This window comes from Pituophis catenifer, unplaced genomic scaffold (genome assembly GCF_029215685.1).
Source record: "Pituophis catenifer annectens isolate HBS135680 unplaced genomic scaffold, rPitCat1.0.hap2 SCAF_1, whole genome shotgun sequence".
In the NCBI taxonomy this organism is placed as follows: Eukaryota; Metazoa; Chordata; class Lepidosauria; order Squamata; family Colubridae; genus Pituophis; species Pituophis catenifer.
In genome coordinates this window covers 181,151,395-181,167,001 of record NW_027256881.1, presented here as the reverse complement: position 1 = coordinate 181,167,001, position 15,607 = coordinate 181,151,395, and the positions used below count along the sequence as shown (strand labels likewise).

Genomic DNA, 15,607 nt, shown 5'->3' with positions numbered 1-15,607 from the left:
CTGTGCTGTTAAAAAAAAAAGAAGAGACGGATTAGACACGCCAGGCTGTGAGAAACTCTTCGTTGCTTTTTTTTTTTTAAACCCGTCCAAAATGCCTCAGCTAGAAAATATGTTGGCTATGTCCCCACTGAGCTGTCGTTATTACACGCGCGCCCTCGCGCGCATGCACGAACAGACTCACTCGTTTGCGCCGAGATCCAAACAGCAGGCGGCAACGTACAAAAATGCGATGCTGCAGGAAGCCGCGCTTTGCATTTTGGCATGCAATGGGAAAAGGGTCTGCGGCGCCTGAGAGGTCATTTCATAACGGGGTGGGGCAATTAAGAGAATGCATTTGAAGAGGAAGTGAGGCTCCCCCCTCTCCACCCCACCCCCCAATCTGTTCTATAGCGAGGAGAGGAGACGTGTGTGTATGGAGATAGACGGAGGAAGGGAGGGGGAAACCCTGTGAGATGGGAGTGACTGAGGAGGGCTCATCTGGGCTTGAGTGACGAGCCGAGGGAATTGAATCGCTGTAGAAGCCCAGCTGAACTGAAAGGACGGCGCTCTCCCGCCAGCGTTGAGCTGCTACGGCAAAACGAAAATCAAGGAAGACGCCGCCTCTTTGGTATCTCCCCGCTACTTCGCAACTCGCTTTTCGCTGTCCTGTTGCTGCTCGTAGGAGACCCGTCTCTCCTTGCCCGGGCCGCTTCGCTCAAGGCGGGACCAGACCATTGGCTGAGCGCCAGGTGAGGCACCGTGGCGAGCGCCCCGACCTGTGCGCCTTTCTGCTTTGCTGTCCCCCACCTCCCCATTTACCTGGAGGTAAATGTGCCAATGGAAAGCTGCTTTTCGGCGAAATGGATCGGAGATCGTGGAGGAAAATAATCGCGGGTTAGCCCTTCCGAGCCCTCCAGATTTCTTTGACCAGCTCTGATTATGTTGGCCAAAGCGAATTGCAATTAAGTGGGTGGCGCTGGGAGGAACGGGGTGAAGGAAGAGAACAAAATCTGGTGTTTAGTTCAGTTAATATTCTACAAAATAAAATATATTACCAGAATTATAAGACAGATCTAATTACACAAATGTTTATTCACACAACATATTGTCATCTCTCTCTCTCTCTCTCTCTCTCTCTCTCTCTCTCTCACACACACACACACACACACACACACACACACAGTCTCTGGACTGATTGAAAAGCAATAAAGGGGCGTGATGGCTAGAGACATTCTTGGATCCTAACGGACTGTGCGTGGGAAGCCCAGAGATAGTGTTTGCTTATTAACTAACTAGGCAGGAACTGTTAACCCTGTTTTGTTTCCGTGGCTCGTTTTACACTACAGCGCTGTACAGTATTAATGCTCTGCAAGCAGGAAACTGACGAGGCATCTATATTGCATTTTCAACTCCCTTTCCCCTCGAATAAGGTACTTTCTAAAGTATGCATATTACTAGTGAATGGTATTGTGGAATATCTGATTTGACATGGCTTGAAAAAGTAATTATATTAAGCTTTTAAAAATTGCAATCAGGTATCACGGTAACAAAGCTGCAATATTTTTCAGGAAAGGTTGCATTATATTTTTTGAGTATTCAAAATTATAACTGTTGAATTGTGCTAAAGTTAAAAGGGAAATAGAATGGTGAATGAATGGTTCCCTGATTTCCATCAAGATTCTGGCTTTTTTAAACTCTGGTTTTAGGAGCAGTTCACATTCCTCCTTCTTTATATTACATTTTTTACTGCCTAGCCTTGAGATTCATTAACTATTTACTGAGAGCAACAGGAGGATTGCTTTTATTCCATGCTTTCAAAATGCATAGACATCTTATTTAGAATTTTTTTGCTTGGGTTTCTAACTCAAGTACAATTGCTGGCTCCTCTGTTGATAGGTGGGAAGAGTAGGAAGATAACTTGTTTGTCCACATGCTATTACAAATGTAAATACTGTTGCGTTTTGAGATGCCAAATTGATATGTCATGGCCAACATTTCAGAATATGTGTCTTAAAAATGTGTGTGTTGCAATAGTATCCACTCACTACAGGATTCAAAAATGAGACTGTTACATTTATTCTCATAGAATTTTATTTAATCCACAACTGCACATCCAAAAATGTTGATAAAGAGATAAGTAATGCTATGAGTCTTTAATTTAATCTTTGACAGAAAGGCAGATAGCATCTAATTTAAACTTTTGAGTTTCCTTGCAGTGTTTGGGGCTTTTCATCATGCTTTAGGAGAGGGCCACATCCGGGTGGCAACTTTGTAATCTTTTAATTATTTATTTGGGGATGAGAAATAACAGGGTTCTATACCTATACCTCCATATAGGTAACCTTAACTATGGGAGTACATTGTAAGAGTCCAGAATTATTTTGAATGAATATGTATATATAAATGTACTCTGTGTCTATGGCAGTGATGGCTAACCTTTTTGCCATCGCGTGCCAGGAGAGGGGAGGGTTGCATGTGCACGTGCCCGCGCGCATATGCATGCAACCCCCCCCTTACCCCCCCCATTCCTGGCACATGATGGCCTGGTAGGCACGTTTTTCTTTCTTACCTGGTTCCAGATCCTCTCTATGCATCTGGGAAGGGCGAAAACAGCCTTTCCCGCTCCCTTGGAGGCCCTACGGAGGCTGAAAGGGCCCATTTCCCAACTCTCAGTGGGACAGGAAGTGAAATTTTTTGCTGTCCCCAGCCTCCAGAACCTCTCTAGGAGTCTCTAGAAGCCTCTCTAGGAGTCTCTGGAGGCTGGGGACAACAAAAAAAGTCACTTCCTGTCCCACCGGGAGTCGGGAAATGGGCCCTTTCAGCCTCCGTAGGGCCTCCAAGGGAGCGGGAAAGGCTGTTTTCGCCCTTCCCAGATGCATAGAGAGGATCTGGAGCCAGGTAAGAAAGAAAAACGGGCCTTCCCCACCCCTCCCAGGCCCTCCAGAGGCAGGAAACAGCCTGTTTCCCTACTTCTGGTAGGCCCAGAAGACCCAAAAATCAGCTGGCTGGCGCGCACATGCACCCCAGAGCTGAGCTGGCGTGCCCACTAATATGGCTCTGCGTGCCACCTGTGGCACACGTGCCATAGGTTCGCCATCACGGGTCTATGGTATATAATTTATATTTACAGATTGAAATGAGCTTTTCCTTAGGATGTTTCATTGTAAATGTCCTTAAATATGTCCATAATAAACTATGGGCTCTCCTGCCACTCCTTGTTCAGACCTGCCTATTCCAATCTCTTTGAATTGGAAGGATTAAATCAGAATATGTTCTGGCTTCCTTCCAGTATAACTAAAACTGAGTAAAGTTTTCTTGCTTGTTTCCTTGTTTGACAATGTTGGGACTTGTGGCTCTGCTCTTGCTTTGTCATCCTACTTCCTTTGTCCATCATCAATCTTCACTGCAGCTTTCACTAAGAAAGGGATAGAAGCAACCTTTTCAACCTTTTCTTCACAACAGACCCCCTTTAATATCTTTTGTGGACCCCCAAGATATAACTCAAGATTTAAATCATTACATTTCTCCAAGCCTTTACGGATGCTCTGTGATGACATCACAGCCCTTCAGGGGTCTGTGAACCACAGATTGAGAACCATTCTAAGTGATTCATGTTCTTAACCCTTCTCATCAGTTTCCTGATTGATAAACACAATTGATTAAAGGTTTATTTTTCCCTGCTTGTGGAAGTAGCATAAAGGGTTCTCTTGCCTTGGCCTTATTTTCCAGCCCCTCTGGTTTAAGTGAGCCGTTAATTCACTTTTTCTCTGTCATATCCCTAGAGGCTCTAGAAATCAAGTTAGCACAATTGTGCAAATAATGCAATTGTAAAAATATTGCCATGTTACCATTCCATCACTGTAGCTAGCTGAGACATCTTAACCGAAAAGTTTGTGTCATCACAGCAGTCTGACTACTTTTTACAATATGTCTGTTTGTGTGTATTTTCAAATAGTCAGAAAAATGTACCCATGTATTAAAAACTGGGGGGGGGATTTGCTGGCAAATAATTTATCTTGTTTTTTGTGGAATGAGACAAGGGCATTTTTGTTACACCTAGAGCTGTGGCAGCTCCAGGGGTGGGAAAAGCAATTAGTATTTTGAAACTGGCACAAAAAGTTTCCTTCAAATATTGTTCTGACCAAGGCTTCCTGAGACAGTAACAATCACACGTTTATTCCTAAAAACCCTCTTTTTATTTCAACAGCTGTGAATTATGTTCATTCACAGCCCGTAATGAGTCCCAAGCAGTTTGTGAATAGTCTGACAAAAGTCTGCCACAGTCTTTTGGGGTAAGGCTGATAAGCACCCCCTTTATCTCCCTTGAAACACTCCCGAAGACCTAATTGTCCATTAGCTTTGCAAGGCCAAACAGAGCACAAAGTCATAACGGAGCTTCAGAGGTTAAACCGACCAGAACGAACAAAGTTGCTTCCTGCAAAGGCTCATGTCCCTTTGCTCCACCTTTATGTTTTATGGGAGGGGCCAATCATCTCCAAGCCCTACTCCCGAATCGTCCCTTTTGTCTTAACTGTTCTTGTCTTCTGACAGCTCTGCACGTGCGTGCACTGGGAACAGGCTCCCCCTGTACCTCTCCCTCGCTGATGTCAGACTCTGGAGGCTCCGGAGTCAGCACATAACTCCCAGATGGCCCTGGCCCCATCTCTGTCTCTGATGCAGAACCCTCATCCGAGCCTTCCCCGGACTCCAGGACTGGCCTATGTTCCTCCCCAGCCTCCTCACTGTCTGACTCTGCTGCCAGCTTAGTCAGCTGCCAGCAGACCACAACAAATACATTGTAAGGAATTGTAAAGTGAAAACAAAACAGAAACAACCATATGAAAATATGCTAAGAGCCAAAAATCAGATACAATCTTAGAACAGAATTTGTGTTTGAAAGACTCCAAAAGTATGCATTTTTCCCCAGAATGGTAGACAATGGTGCAGTGTTTGCTGTAATTTTCTGTTGATTATTCTATTCATAATCTAAAAGAATATTTATAATTAATATAAACCATTAGAAAGTGCTTTCTTCGGTCAGGGGTTTAAGTTACTTTGAATTTGAGCCTTGAGGAATCCCAGGTTTGTTGGTTTTCTGGCATTTTAGATGTATATTAAGCATTGCATTCTTCCACACAAGAATTCTGTTCTTGAAATAACACTTGAAAGCAGCTCTAGACTTCTGTGTTCCCATGATATCAATATTGTAGAGCCGAGCTTATTTTTTTCAAGTTGATCAGCTCCATTAGGAGCTACTTCAGGTTTAGTTGCTTGGGTTTTTTAAAGATAATGCTTCTGCTTTTATCCATTAGAGACCTCTTATTTCACATCTTATAATTCCTGAACTTCCTGTAAAGAAAATGCTTCTTTCAGGGCTTAGTAGTTCTCCCTCAATAACTATCAAAAAAATCACAATAGGTGGTGAAAGTTAGAAATGCTTTGTTTTTGTTCCCCCATTTTGGTATGGAAACAACCACTGTGCAAAACCAACTATTGCTGTTTTTTCTTTTTGCCCCGTGTTGTGCAAAAAGGAGATAAGAGTTTTGTTGATGGAGTATCTGTAGTAGTAGTTTGGTTGCTGCAGTGATTTCCATTCTGTTTACAAATTTACAGAAATGATGAATACCACAGATCACTTTCAAGATTCTTTTGAGGACTTGGAGGGTGAAAAAGGTCGTAATAGGAAAGTGCCCATTATATGTTTGAGAAAACATGTCTTTTCCCCAAGATATTTAAAGGTACTTGAATAATTTGAAAATATTTAAGGGTATCATGGTTTTAAAATATCCTGTAATTAATATTTAATCACAATTAGAGCTGATTTTTTGGTTCTTAGGTAAAATTACCACTGAAAAGAATGGGGCTCCAAGCACAACATTTGCTTAAGTAACTATGCTGTTTTACTTTGTGGTAACAAAAGAGCAGCACTGCTAAATCAGAAAAGAACCAAACCAAAAACCACATATCCATATATACTAAACTACTTGTAGGAAGCTCGGCCCTCAGACACTAACTGCTGGCTGCTATATTTAAAAAGAAATGAAGCAAAACGGGAGATACACCTTTTCCATTTCAGCTTTAGGGAATCTGCATCAAAAGCATATATAACTGTAAAACAGAATTCACCAGTTCTTTATGGTCTGTTGCTTTTTTGAGTATTCCACCTTAAGACTGAACCACAAATGTTAATTTGTTTGTTTATATCCCTCTTTTATTATTTTTACAAATAACTCAAGGCAGTCAACATGTCCAATACTCCTTCCTCCTATTTTCCCCAAAGCTGTGAGGTGGGTTGGGCTGAGAGAGTGACTGGGCCAAAGTTATCCAGCTAGCTTTCATGGTTTAGGTGGGACTTGTACTAGTTACTGAATAGTTAATGTATCTATCCCAGCACAGTGCTTCTTGTATGTTCCATGCTAATTTTTGAACCAGTGTTTTTAGGACTCCCCCTAAACATAAAAATAATAAATCTCTTTTAATATCTGCAATTAAAATATTATTTTAATATTGAATTTTAACATTAATATTAAACTTTAATGTCTATGTAGATTCTCAGTCATCCAGGTCATAGTTGTCCCAAAGGTGCTTTTTCAAGAGGCAACTAGACTTTCTTGTTTTTCTTTGAAGACATTTCACTTCTCATTCAAAAAGCTTCTTTAGTTCTGACTGGATGGTGAGGAATGGAAGGATTTATACTCTGTCCAGGAAGCTGGTCATTTGCATTCTTTTAGAGAGCCATTGAGGCCACCTGGAAGTTTATCTGTGTCATCAGGGTCACCCGAGTAGTGCAAATGGGTGTGGAGCCTTCTTGTAACTATTGAAAGGATGGTGTTGTAGACTGGAGATAGATAATGCAGTATCCCTACCCCTCTGTTGAGAGGGACTATTCAATTTTGACATAGATGGCCTCTTTGACCCCTCTTTCAAACCATCTAAAAAGGCCATCTATGTCAAAATTGAACAACCCTCTCTCAACGGAGGGGAAGGGATACACATCATCTATCTCCAGTTTACAACACAGTTCTTTCAACAGTTCCAAGAAGGCTCCACACCCATTTGCACTATTCAGGTGACTCTGATGACACAGATAAACCTCCCAGTGGTGTCAATGACTCTCTAAAACAGGATGGTCAAACTCAAAGCCTGTTGGCTGGATACGGCCTGTGGGGTGCTTAGATCTGGCCCGCGGGGTCACCCTGGAAACAGCGAAGGAGCGGCCTACGATGCTTCTGCCAGTGAAAATGGAGCTTGGGGAGGCTGCAGGAGCCTGTCACAGCTGAAAACAGAGCCTCGACGAGCGACATCGAGCTGGCCACACCCATCCCAGCCACACCCACCCACCCCAAACCCCCAAGGTCAAACACAACCCTGATGTGGCCCTCAATGAAATCAAATTTGACACCCCTGCTCTAAAATAATGCAAATGACCAGCTGTCTGCAAGGAGTATAAATCCTTCCATTCCCCATCATTCAGTCAGAGCTAAAGAAGCTTTTTGAATGAGAAGAGAAATGTCTTCAAAGAAAAATAAGAAAGTCCAATTGCCTCTTGAAAAACCACCTTTGGTATAATTAAATTTTAATATTTGCAATTAAAATATATTTTAATATTATTTAATTTAATAATAAATTAAATCAGTTATTTATTTGTTTGTTTATTTGAAGCCCCATGGGCTTTTAAAGGTCACCTTGACTTTTCCCTGGAAGCAAAGTGGCAATCAGTGCAGATTGCAAAATAGAGGCATAACATGCTGTTTTAGAACCATACATAACTGCCTATGTGGCTGCATTTTGGCCTCGCACAGATATCAAATAGGAGTGAAGACAGCAAAATATTGCCAAATTATTATAGAAAGTGAAACAGGCAAGATTTTTTATTGATTTACAGCCTTAATTAAGCTTGATGAGTTGATGAGGCTAATATATCTTGATGAAAAGGAATAATTACATTTTAAGGCAAAGTCAAAGCCCCAATATTTAAAACCAATAACCACTAGAGGTTCCACCAAGGAAATAAACACAGACATGCTGGCATAACAATTTTCCTTTATGGAACAAAATTTCTCCTCATTAAGTTAATTGGAACCATCTTTTATATACAATATTAGAAATGCAAAATAGGTGTTTTGCACACGGTATAATTAAACACATTTGCTTACCTTTCTTATAAAATGTTGCTCATTAAGGTATTGTATGTATGTTTGATAAGAGAAAGAGGGAAGAGAATACAGCACGACCAGGAGAATAGCATTCATCCAATTTTCATTTTGAATTACTGTACAGTTTCAGAACACAACAAGTCCAGCCAACATCAAATTGGCAGGCTTAGACTGATGTTTGTGTGTTAATTTTCCAAAAAGTTTTTCTTCCATTAGTTTTTTTTTCCATTGTAAAAGGGAAATTTATTTCAATACCCAGATCCCAACACTAGTGCAATACTTTTAGCAATATTAACAGTCAAAAATTGGTTGGCCATAAATATTGTCACCATATTTTCCAACCATTTATTATTTCTTTTCAACCCTCGGGGTGGGGGAGGGAATTGAGCATCTTTTCCAAGATTTTTCCAACCACTGTGTTACTCAGCCACTCAGAATCTCAGAAGAAAGTGGAAGGTGTCCTGTTATTTTCTTCAGATCAGCAGACTTGAAAAGCTAAAAAGTGAACGTCATTGCTCCAGCCACTACATTTCACAAAAGTAAGGGAAATCTCTCCCCCCCCCAGCTGCAGAGAGAAAATGACAAAATAATTGTTCATTTCCATCCATTGTGGTTTTGTTTGAGCTACTGAGAGGGAGCTGTGAAGCTTTTGGCTGAATTCCCCCCCCCCAAAAGAACTGAGGTTCAGGAGCTGAAAGAAGCTATGAGGCACAGCATCTTAAAAACTTTGAAACGGAAACCCCAAACTAGCTCTTTATTGCTTCCAATTACCCTGCAACTAAAGAAAAGGCAGATCAGCTCAAACCTCCAATCTTTGGGGAATTTTTATTTTAATACAGCTGGGAAGTGAGATATCATGGGCAGTTATGTAAAACAGGTTGGCTTCTCATTTATTAAGAAAAAGGAAAACATAAAAAAATGGATGTAGATTTGCTGTAAATTTGGATGTAAATTTACACTTTAGATGCAGTTGTAGGAAACAAGTAACAAATTTTATTTAAAATACATCATATTCATCAGAATGAGATTTATCTTTACATTGATCTTGAAAAGGAAACCCTTTAAATCGAGATATTGTTAGATACTTGGATGACATACATCAAAGCTATGAAAATATATACTTTATATAGCGAGAAATACAATATGAAAAGGAAGCGCCAGCTATAAGGAAGCGTTCTCAATGGAATGTTTTGATTTCTTAACCACTTGGTATTTTGCTTGAAATAAGTTAAATAACAGCCCTTTACAACATTGTGGTATTCCGCATGTTTTTGAGCTGGTACTGAGTGGAAAAAAATATCATTACAGAAAAATGCCAAAGTTCTTCTTCATTGGATATTACTGTTTTAGTACAAGTATTTGTCTGAGAAAAGGTTGTTGTTTTTAAAGGCTACAAGATTAGATATAAAACTTTAGCAAGATAATGCATCAATTGAGTGTTATAAGATCAATTCTGTAATATATTAGCAATAACATTATTAAAAAGATTATTGCATTCACTGTGCGCTTTTGTTGTAAGGATGATCATTATTAGCACTTGTTGAAAGAAATTGATTCATTTGATTGATTGGTGATTATGTGCCATCAAGTCAGTGTCAATCCTTAATGACCACAATCTGCATGATTCCTAATCTTTTAGGTCTCTAACCATCCATCCATTGCCACTGTAACTGAGTCTATTCACCTTGCTGCTGTTCATCCTATTCTTCTCTTTCCTTTCACCTATCCCAACACTTTTCCAAGAGAGCTAGGTCTTTGCATAAGGTGTCCAAAGTAGGATAATCTGAGCCTCGTCATTTGTGGTTCAAGTGAGAAGTCCGGTTTGATGATCCATTTGTTTGTATTGTCATGAGGTGTCTCCAATCCCCCAAAGCACCAATATTCTTCCTGATTCTTCAAAGTCCAGTTGAAGTAAAACTAATCCCGAAATAGGGATGTGCTCAAAATTAGGCACAAATTCTTTGATGATTTTTGAGTGCTAGTTACGTCATATACATAGTTCTCATTGTAATCACTATAGATACCCTGGAATAATAACTCTTGTTGCCAAGGGGTAAAACTACTTTATTAGGAATTAGGGCTTGATGGCACTTGCTTTAGAGTATTTAGTGATGAAATGTAGCATCTATCTACAGCTACTTAAAGTGTTTTTTCCAAACTGAACTCAAAGTGCTGCACAACCCTTTTAGGCTTTCTTGTGTCTTTTTATCGTATCTCACAGAATTAAGAAGTGTCCAAGGGATTATGATTGAGGATATAAAAGGGCATAGGGCTTAAAGAGAATAATCGCAAATTAAATCATTGTTACTTATAATTTAGAGCTCTTGTCTTCTTAGATTCCATATTTTCTAGGACTTGGAATTCAGAATTTGGCTGCGAAGATATTGCAGTCATAGCCTATCAAGTTCAAATGCTTAGGTTGGGGGTGTTAAGATTGTTCTTATTTCTCTCTGGATTGTGCAGTGAATACTGAAAAATGAAAATACCTGAAATAATGGTGCTGGCTCAGCAAATTTTGCTGACAAACAGAGAGAAAATACATTATCTATGTTTGAGCTTTCCCCTTATGCAATCAGCAATTTTTAAAAAACTTGACAATGTTAGAGTAATACTGTATGAAAGGGGCATTGTGTGTACATTCAAAGTAACAGAAAAAAGAGGGCCAGTTATATGCACAACTTAGAAGGGCATAGGTTGGGCTCTTAAAATATATTCTTTGGAGATTTCTGTGAAAGTTAATCCCATGACCTCAGTTGTCTTCAATGAAAACTTAGTCCCATGATTTCCAAGAAAACATGAAGAGGATGAAACATTTTATTTTTTTCCTGAGCACCCAGATCATAATCACATGACTATGGGAGAGGGATGCAATGTTTTACAATGACCGCAAGTGCTTTTCAGGCCTTTCTAAGGCCATCACACTTTGAAATGGTCATTAAACAACTCATCATAAGAAGAGAACTACCTGAAGTTATAGATTGGAATAGAACATTAAATTTTTCATATTACAAACTATATATATTTCTAGATATTCATCTTCCTTTTCTTCAACCAGACTATTTTTAAAAAAATCAAAAAGAGAAAGGCCCTTTGGAGGATTCCTGTAAGAAGAAAAGTATTGATATATCTCAGAATAGAATATTTCTTCTCTAGCATAATAATATCAATTTCATATGATATTACCAAGATTTTAGTGACATTAACAACATATATCAGGCAAGCCAATTAAGAAACATCAACAAATGTTATGGTTTAACTTTGTAAATAATCTTTGTGAAATTATTGTTTTGATACATAAATTATTATTTCACAGGATGGATCATGAGTTTGGAGGATTTTGTGTCAACTGATGCTTGTGTAAAAATTATTTACCCCCCTTACTATAGTCATGACTAACTTCAACAAATCTCACTGTTTTTCCTTTTTGTTCTCCTTGTTTTCCTTCTCCAGAATTTGAACATGAAAGGTCTCATTCTCTATATACTTTTAAGTACAAACTATACACTTTTCAAAATGCTATCAATTCAGTAAGCAAACCTGGACACTGCTTTACAGTATATTCCTCGACTTACAACCATTTACTTAGTGACTGTTTAAAGTTACAACAGTACCGAAAAAAGGGACTTATGATCGTTTTCACACTTACGACCATTGCAGCATCCCTGTGGTCATGTGATCAAAATTCAGACCCTTGGCAATTGTATTTATGATGGTTGCAGTATCCCAGCTCATGTGATCAACTTTTGTGGCCTTCTGACAAGCAAAGTCAAAGGGGAAGCCAGATTCATTTAACAACCATGTTACTGTCTTAACAATTGCAGTGAGTCAGTTAACAATTGTGGCAAGAAAAGTTGTAAAATGGGGCAAAACTGATGTACCTGTCTTGTTTAGTAATGGAAATTTTGGGCTCTATTATGGTTGTATGTCAAGGACTGCCTGTACTTTTACTTTTGTTTGCTTCTTTGAAATGGTTTCCTTGAATTTCTCATTCACAGCATTGTTCTATTTTTTATCTTTCCTGAAAAGCACAATGAAGCAATGAAACCCATTGCTGACAATAGAAGTCTGATAGGTTTTTACTTCAGCCAGAGCCTCTTTCAACATAATCCACAGAAGTATTAATGCATTCTAGCCCAGTTTGATTCATGCTTTCAGATGCACTTATGCAGAGATTTATATGTGCTTGTCTTAGACTCTGCACTCATAACATAATCTGTAAATTGCCTCCATGTCGAGTTATCTCTTCTTTCTGCTTTTTACATTTTCGGAATTGTTAGATTAGCAATTGATTCCTCAGTCTTCAGGTTTTCCAAGGAGAGTATAAAATGAATAATCTGACCTCAATGTGTGTATAGATATATAGGTGTTTATTTAATAATAAATAAAATCTGGGAGTCCTCCTGGATATGCAGCTGTCCTTGGAGGAACATCTGACGGCTGTAACCAGGGGGACCTTTTATCAGGTTCGCCTGATTCGCCAGTTGCGGCCCTTTCTTGATCGGGATTCCCTGTGCACAGTCACTCACGCCCTCGTCACCTCTCGCCTTGACTACTGCAATGCTCTCTACATGGGGCTCCCCTTGAGGGGCACCCGGAGGCTCCAGCTGGTCCAGAACGCAGCAGCGCGGGTAGTGATGGGAGCAGCATGGCGCTCCCATGTAACACAGCTCCTGCGCGAGCTGCACTGGCTCCCGGTGGTCTTCCGGGTGCGCTTCAAGGTGTTGGTTATCACCTTTAAAGCGCTCCATGGCATAGGGCCTAGCTATCTTCGAGACCGCCTGCTGCTACCGACGACCTCCCAGCGACCCGTGCGCTCCCACAGAGAGGGCCTCCTCAGGGTGCCATCAGCCAAACAATGTAGGCTGGTGACCCCCCAGGGGGAGAGCCTTCTCTGTGGGGGCACCTACCCTCTGGAATCAGCTGCCCCCAGAGATAAGGAGAATCCAAGACCTCAGTGCCTTCCGCCGTGCCCTTAAAACCCACTTTTTCCAGCAAACTGGGCTGGCTTAGGAAGAAATTTTTTAAAATTTTTAAATGTTTAATTGGTTTGTGGTTTTTTAAATTTTGGGCCAAATTTATATAGATTTTAATTGTTTTTAATATTTGTATTTCATGTTTTTAATTCTGGCTGTGCACCGCCCTGAGTCCTCAGGGAGAAGGGGGGTATATAAATTGAAAATAATAAATAAATAAATAAACAAATAAATAAACAAATAAATAAATAAATAAACAAACAAACAAACAAACAAACAAACATGAAGGAATTGTTGATAAAAAAGCTGATAGTCGTTCCATTAAAACATAGGCAAACTTAATTGAATGAAAATGTAACAGAACTACTTTGGCTGCTTCAGTTCCGAAACTTTAAATTAAATATTTAAAGACAGAGGCAACAATCCTAAAGACTCCTGATAGTATTTAAAAAGAAAGTATTAGATACTCTAACTATCATAGATCACACTAAGTATAAACTTGGATAATTGTTCTACCTCATTAGAGAAATGAGATAAATCAGTTTTATGTCTGCCATAGATGTCCATAGTGGTGAAGCAATTTATGCAGGTCACACAGAAGTTACTTTGTTTGTCCCTGGCAGGATAGAAAGAGTTTTACTGAAAAAATAATAAAATTGCTTTCTAGAAGCAAATATTTAATTAACTCTACTAAGGAATACCCTGGTTATACTGGATCTTCATCCTTTTTCCCCATTTACCTACAAAAGTAGTAAGCACCTTCATTTTTGAAGAGATGGAGTGTTGCAACGGGGAAGGACCCACCAAAAAAAAGGACAAAGACTCTTTGGAAGCTTTCTTCAGGGCTCAGCCACTCATTTTGCCTTGTGCATTTTCTTTCCACCCAAACCATTCTACCTCACCAATTCACAGAGTGCTTGAAGGCTAGCTACATCGGCGTCCCACCTGCATGCTATCATACTGCCTCCAAGTTCCACCCCACAAAATAGCAGATGAAGTAGGGCTCACAGAATTGCTGTTATCTAATGATGGATGGATTTTGGCAGCCAATTTATGATAGACTTCCATGAAAGCAGGTAGAACAAATCAGAAGAGATCTTGCTAGAAAGTGGAGAGGATGGTGGGAAATCTTTTAAAAAGGTAAGTCATATCATAAAATTATATAGTAGAAAACATCTATGGACAAACATGGAAAAACATTGTCCATTCTTTTTTATATTGGCATCACGTTGTTTCCTCTAATTTATTGGAGTTAAAATTTATTTAACTCCAATAAAAAAAGATACACCAACATACACACAAACACATAAATTTCATGTCAGTAATTTCTAGTGGTATCAAATAACTCAAAATACACTTTAAAAAGTGTAGCCTTGATCAGATGGTTGTGATCACCATCTTGACTTTTATTACCCCTGCTAATCTCACAAAACAGTTTTTTGATAGTAAGCATGGAATAATAAATACTTTGTTTAGTTCAAAATATCTGCAACCCCATAGAACAAATTGCCAGAAAGCTTCAGAAACTATATATAAAAATATAAAGCAGGAGAAAAATCTTAAGTCATTTGTCACACATTTTTTAAAATAAAGCAATATTTTACAGCATACTGTAAATATTTTTGGTGACATGAAATCTGCTGTCCAACATACCATTAAAAAAAAATCAATGTAAAGCTGAGAAAATGTAAGCTATTTTTTAAAAAATCCCGCAAATGTTAGAGATAGACCATAGGTATCCAATCTGAGGTTTTAATGCAAAACATTTTAGTGGAAAACCACTGCTGTGTCCACATAATACTTTGCACTACAATGCCTATAATTTTGTGGGTTGTTTTTTGTGCGATATAAACAACCTTAAAATAGCCCTTTTGATACATGCCATTTAGTAAAATGACATATTTGAAAGTACATGCTAGTTTTCAATTTCTAATAGATGCTTTCTGCTACTGCATTTAGACCCAGATTGTGATTGAGTTCTGCCACGTTCCTCTACAGGAATCACCTTGTCAATTGCAATATTTACATTGTAACTGTTAAGTGAGTTTTGCCCCATTTTATGACCTTTCTTGCCACAGTTATTAAGTGAATTGTTGCAGTTTGTTAGTAACACGGTTGTTAAATGAATCTGGCTTCCCCATTGACTTTGCTTGTCAAAAGGATACTGCAAACGTCATAAATATGAGTCAGTTGATATGTGTCTGAATTTCGATCACATGGCCGTGGGGATACTGCAACAGTCTTAAGTGTGAAAAACGATCATAAGTCACTTTTTAAAGTGCCTTTGTAACTTTGAATGGTCATTAAGTGAACTGCTGTAACCTCAGGAATACTTGTATATTCCTCAAATAATATTATACTAGACACTCAGCACATTAAATAAAATAAATATAAATATCAATCATGCTGTATTTCCACTTATCAATGAATTACAACATAAATAAAATATAGTCATCTTGTCATTTAATAGAGGGTCAGATATTGGAATTTTACTTTCCA

General features: G+C 39.0%; 1 protein-coding gene across 2 annotated transcripts in view; it reads left to right on the top strand.

Moving 5' to 3' along the window:
- The first annotated feature begins 399 nt into the window (after window positions 1–399).
- SPATS2L (spermatogenesis associated serine rich 2 like) overlaps window positions 400–15,607 on the top strand; it is a 51,105-nt gene continuing 35,897 nt past the window's right edge. The window contains exon 1 of one of the 2 annotated variants that reach the window (XM_070956817.1): window positions 400–728. The gene's annotated coding sequence lies outside the window, so the exon portion shown is untranslated. The remainder of the gene's footprint in view (window positions 729–15,607) is intronic. The other variant, XM_070956818.1, reaches the window with a different exon arrangement.